This window comes from Panicum virgatum, chromosome 2K, assembly GCF_016808335.1.
Source record: "Panicum virgatum strain AP13 chromosome 2K, P.virgatum_v5, whole genome shotgun sequence".
NCBI lineage: Eukaryota > Viridiplantae > Streptophyta > Magnoliopsida > Poales > Poaceae > Panicum > Panicum virgatum.
Genome location: NC_053137.1, coordinates 3,331,722 through 3,337,721, shown reverse-complemented (window position 1 = coordinate 3,337,721; position 6,000 = coordinate 3,331,722). Strand labels below are relative to the sequence as shown.

Below are 6,000 nucleotides of genomic sequence, written 5' to 3'. Positions count from 1 at the left end.
CTTTGTATATTTTCTTGTGTTAAAAGTACGCCATCACGCAGCTTTTTCACCTCAATACCAAGAAAATAATGCAGATTGCCAAGATCTGTTAGTGCAAACTCCCCCTGAAGATCTGTAAGCAATGTTGCAGTAGCTTCAGAAGAAGAACTTGCCCCTATTATATCATCTACATATATTAGAAGAAACATTGTAACTCCTCCTTTATTAAGATAGAATAAAGACACATCTGCTTTGGACGGCTTGAAGCCATGCTTTTGCAGCTTTGCACTGAGTCGAGAATACCAAGTTCTAGGCGCCTGTTTCAACCCATATAACGCTTTGTCTAACTTGCAGATGTAATCTGGTTTATCCTTGCTTTCATACCCAGGTGGCTGCCTCATGAACACTTCTTCTTCAAGTAAACCATGAAGAAACGCATTCTTAACATCTAGTTGGCGAAGTGACCAATTGTTTGAAACTGCAAGAGACAATACCAAGCGAATGGTTGCTGCCTTCACAACTGGACTAAATGTATCCTCATAATCAATACCATATCTCTGCTTGAAACCTTTAGCAACAAGCCGTGCTTTATACCTATCAATGGATCCATCTGATTTTCTTTTAATCTTGTAAACCCACTTGCAATCAATAATATTCCTCCCTGCACTAGGGGGAACAAGGTGCCATGTCTTGTTACGCAGTAGGGCCATATACTCATCATCCATTGCTTGTTGCCAATTAGAATCTCGTAAAGCATCCTCAAGGGACTGTGGTTCAGACTCAGCAATAGCAGAGAGACCATACCATATAGTACCATATGTGTACACTTTTGGCTTGTGAATCCCACTTTGCGAGCGAGTATGTGGCCGAGTTGGAGCAGACTCAGCCACCGGAGCCGTAGCAGGTGCAGCATTCGCAGAAGATCCTGCTCCCCCCGACAGGACATGCCCGTGATCCGATGAGGATCCGAGCACTAGGACCGCGTCATCCACTGGCGACGACGGTGAAAGTGCAGTTTCTGATGCACCGGTCGGTAGAGAGACAGCAGGTGCCGGATCCACCTCGTGTTCAGTGCCTGACCCCTCTGCAGCAAACACATCTACCTGGCCATTGTTCTTAGTGAAATTTTCATCAGTAGCAACAGGTAAATTATTAGAACTATTAATCACATCAGTATGCATTGTTGTACCCATAGGAAAGTAGGATGGATGCATCAAATGTGTCGGGATAAGATTGATTTCTTCACGAAGTTTGGCACCAGCATTAGCATGGAGTTCAGAAAAAGGAAAAACATGCTCATCAAATATGACATCTCGTGAGATGTAGATACGGCCAGTGGATATATCAAGACATTTGAAGCCTTTGTGCATATTACTGTACCCCAAAACCACACACCTTTTGGAACGAAAAGAGAGTTTGTGTGAGTTATAAGGTCGAAGGTTCGGCCAGCACGCACAACCAAACACTCGAAGCATGGAATAGTCAGGTTTCTCATGAAGCAGAGTTTCAAAAGGTGTTGAAAAATTAAGAAATTTGGTGGGAGTACGATTGATCAAGTAAGTTGCAGCAAGGAAAGCCTCATCCCAAAATTTTAAGGGTATAGAGGCATGAGCTAGGAGAGACAAACCAACTTCAACTATGTGCCTGTGTTTACGCTCAGCAGCTCCATTTTGCTGATGCGCATGAGGACATGACACTAGATGAGAGATCCCAACATGATTAAAAAAGGAGTTGAGCTTCTTGTACTCCCCCCCAATCGGTTTGCATGGCAACAATTTTACGGTTGAATAAGCGCTCAACGAGTTGTTGAAATTCATAAAAGCACTTAAAAACATCAGATTTATACCGAATGAGATAAATCTAGACAAATTTGCTATAATCATCGATGAAGCTAACATAGTATTTATTACGCCCAACCGAGTCGATTGCAGGACCCCATACATCAGAGAACACCAAATCTAAAGGGAACTTTGAAACACTAGACGACTTGGGATAGGGAAGTTGGTGACTTTTACCCTGCTGACAGGCGTCACACACAAAATTTATACTATCTTTCCTATCACAAGCTAAATTATTATCACGAATGACACGATCCACAATTGGAAAAAAAGCATGGCCGAGTCTACTATGCCATATGGTGGGGCTCGGCCTTGTAGCACTCAGGATACTTCGACTCGGTTGGGGAAGAGGATAAAGACCATCTCTACATCTGCCTTCCAAGAGAGTTTTCCTCGTGACCTGATCCTTAATCAAGAAAAAATTTGGGTGAAACTCAAGGAAAGCCTTATTATCTTTTGTAAGGCGATGAACAGAGACAAGGTTTTTCTTAGCTTGAGGGACATGAAGAACATTATTAAGATGCAAATCTCGATGAGGGGTACGAACAATAGCATTATCAATATGATTAATGTTCATACCTGCACCATTTGCTGTGCGTATCTTGTCATTGCCGGTGTACTTCTCTTGGACAGTCAACCGGTCGAGCTCGCTGGTCACGTGATCTGTAGCACCAGTATCCGTGTACCAGTTTGTGTCAACACCATAAGAGTACATGGCTGCATTGACATTTCTTTCATCTGGAACATAATCAGGATCGAAGCGATGCCAGCATTGCTGTGCGCTGTGCCCTTCCTTGAAGCAGACTTGACACCTTCCATTGAAGCGAGGTCTCTGACCTCCACCATTGCCACGACCACGTCCTCCCTGATTACGGCCACGACCTCCCTGTGAGTTGTGGCCACGTCCACGCTGGCCACCACCAGAGGGGCCAGAATTGCCACGCCCCCCACTACTACGGGTAGCCGAATTTACGGAGGACTGAGATCCACTTCCTCCATTGATGCCATGCACCAGATCAAGACGACTCTCAAAACTCTGAATCTGAGACAAGAGTTCATTGTAGGTTACCGGCTCACGTCGAGAAGTGAGGGAGGCGACGATGGGCGTGTAATCTGCATCAAGGCCGGTGAGAACATAGGACACAAGTTCATCTTCACCTAGAGGTTTCCCAGCCGTGGCTAGCTCATCTGCTAGCGCCTTCATCTTGCCCACATATTCATCTGCGGACAGATTGTTCTTCTTGAGATTTGCCATCGCGATGCGAGTATTGACAGCCCTAGCACGGGTCTGTGAGGAGAAGATCTCGTCGACCGCAGCCCATAGGCCGGCCGACGTTGTTGCTGCTGCTCCAACTTGGAGCATGACTTCTTTCGTCATCGAGCTCAACAGGTAGCTCAGAACCTGCTGATCTGTCGCCACCCATCTGGCGTACTCAGGATTGGGGGCTTTGCCTTCCTTCTTGTTCTCATCAATGACTGTAATCTCCTTGTCCGGAGCAACCTCCGATCCATCAAGATACCCTAACAATTGGGCACCTCGGATGGCCGGGAGGACTTGGAGCTTCCATAGCTGGAGATTGTTTTTGGAGAGCTTCTCAGAGATAGGAAGCCCTAGCGGCGAGGAGAGGATCGCCGCCGGCGTGCTTGAGGAGGACGCCATCTAGATGTGTTTGAGGTTGGCTCTTGGTACCATGTAAAAAATATGGAAGCGTTGAACCCCTAGGGGCCGCGTACCTTTGTTAATATAGGCAAGGTAACAACCATTGCCTTGTAGTACAAGGCATATCCTAACAACCGGCTAGACCTATACAAGATTTATCTACAGCACAAGGTTGTTGGGATTGTTGACATGTTACAATATATTTAACAATCACTAGTGACGTTGCGTCGCCCGCGCGAGCACACAAGCGACGGCTATTGCACGCCGGCAGCCACTGGCGCTTGCTTTGCTGGAGATGCTGTTTTGCACTGAAGCACGCACGTCCGATCCGGTGGTTTTGGCGACTGGCCGCGGCGCCGTCCGGTCGGCAGCTTTGACGGTGTCCGAAGAGATCAGCAGGGGTGATCGAGGTGTGGACCCAGCTGGCAGTGACCGACTGTTATGTACTCGGTGAAATGAATGTAGGCCCTAGTTGAGGCGGGGTCTATTTGGCGCGCGCGCGGCTGCGCGTTGCGCCGTCGCAGAAGCGGCTACGCGTTACGCGTTTTGTTTTGTCTTCTTGGTTTCAGTTTTGGAGGCCGGAAAGATGGCCCCCGTTAGCGCTGTTCCTCTTTTTTTCGTTCATCACTGGTTTGCTTCTCCACACCAACGACAGCAACGAGGTGATAGCTTCTTTGACGATGAGATTATTAGACGATTAAGGGCAGTCCTAATGCAGACTCCACTCATAGAGTCTAAGTCTCAAAGACTCCATCACAAAAAACTATACTTCCCAATGCAAAGTGTATTACTTTAGTTTATATGGCCCACTTGTCTCTCTCACATTCATTCTTGATTTGCGTGAAGACTTGGAGTCTTGATTTCTCTCCCTCTCTCTTTCATAAATATACTACCACATCACAAAACACAATAAATAGGAAGTTTAGACTCCATGGTAGAGTTTGGATTGGGACTGCCCGAATGAATGGATATAGTTTCTCATCACACTCTCATTCTGATGATGATCCTGCTCTGATAGGTAGGTAATTATTCATCGATTCTTCCTCATTCCTCCTCTTAGTTCTATTGGTTCCTTTTCCCCAATCCTTAGCGTGGAGACATATAAACTACATATCGAACTAGGTTATACATATTTCATAGGTGATTTCTTTGGATTTCATTTTTTTTCGTTGTCTTTCTCGTAGCAATATCTTTAGAACAACATGAAATGTTCTTGAACAAATTTGGAATTTGTTCTGCAAACAATTTGGATTTTTTTAACAACATTTTTTGAGAACTTTTTGGATAAGCATTATATATGCAACATTTTGAAATGTTTCCAAATAGTTTTTAATGTTCAGAAACATTTTAAAAAGTGCAAAACTTTTTTCAAACATTTTTGGCATTTTTTATTCGGAACACTGTGAATTGTTCTCAAATAAATTTAGAATTTTATTTTTAGAAAACTTTTTGATTAAACATCTTCTGCAGAACTCTTTGCAATGTTTCGGAACATTTTCGATTATTTGGAACATTTTGGGTAAACATTGTTTCCACGGAACACTCTGAAATGTTTCCAAACAAATTTTGAATGTTTAGGAGCATTTTAAATATGCAAAACTTGTTTTCAATTTCCATACATTTCCAGCAATTATCTAGAACATTGTCAATTGTTCTCGAACAAATTTGGAATTTGTTTTAGAAACAATTTTAAGAATGTTTGATGAGCATTTTTTTGGGAACCTTTTGGGTAAACATTTCCACAGAACACTGTGAAATATTTCCAAACAAATTTTGAATGTTCAAGAACATTAAAAGTGCATGACTTGATTTCAGAACATTGTCGGCATTTTGTTTTAGAACTCTGTTAATTGTTCTCAAACAAATTTAGAATTTTTTCATAGAAACACGAAGAAGTAGGAGTGAACTTGTAGATCACGATTTCACGATTTCGCTTTTTTGCTTCTAGCGCTGCAAATGAGTGGCTTTCGATTAACATTTCAGCCCAATAAGCTTAATGGGCCACCTTCCCCATTCGTTTCAATGATTCCGAACACTCTAAAATGTCTTCAAACAAATCTATTCTGATGATTCCGAACACTTTGAATTGTTTCCAAACAAATCTGAAATATTTTCAGTAATTCGGAACATTCCGAAATGTTTAACAACATTTATTTGGAACCTTTTTGTGTAAAACATTTCGAAGTGTTTAACAATTATTTGGAACTTTTTTAAACAATTTTTAGTACACTTTAAAATGTTGTCAAACAAATTTGAAATGTTTCCGAACAAATCTAAAATGTTTTGGCAAATTCGAAACATTTCGAAAAGTTCTTTTTCATTACACTCTAAAATATTTTCAAACAAATCTGAAATGTTTCAATGATTCCAAACATTTTGAAGTGAACATAAATCCAAAATATTTTTTGGAAACTTTTTAGTTATCAATTTCTTCAGATCAATTTGAAATTTTGAAGTGAATATAAACAGAAACCAATGGCAGGCCTAGCATTGTACGTCCAATTAGCTTGATGGGCTGGGGCC

General features: G+C 42.4%; 1 non-coding gene across 1 annotated transcript; it reads right to left on the bottom strand.

Moving 5' to 3' along the window:
- Positions 1–2,843: 2,843 nt before the first annotated feature.
- On the bottom strand, positions 2,844–2,982 carry LOC120696360. The gene has a single exon (XR_005684136.1). It is a non-coding gene; the product is annotated as a small nucleolar RNA Z247 (small nucleolar RNA).
- Between the last annotated feature and the right edge of the window lie 3,018 nt (positions 2,983–6,000).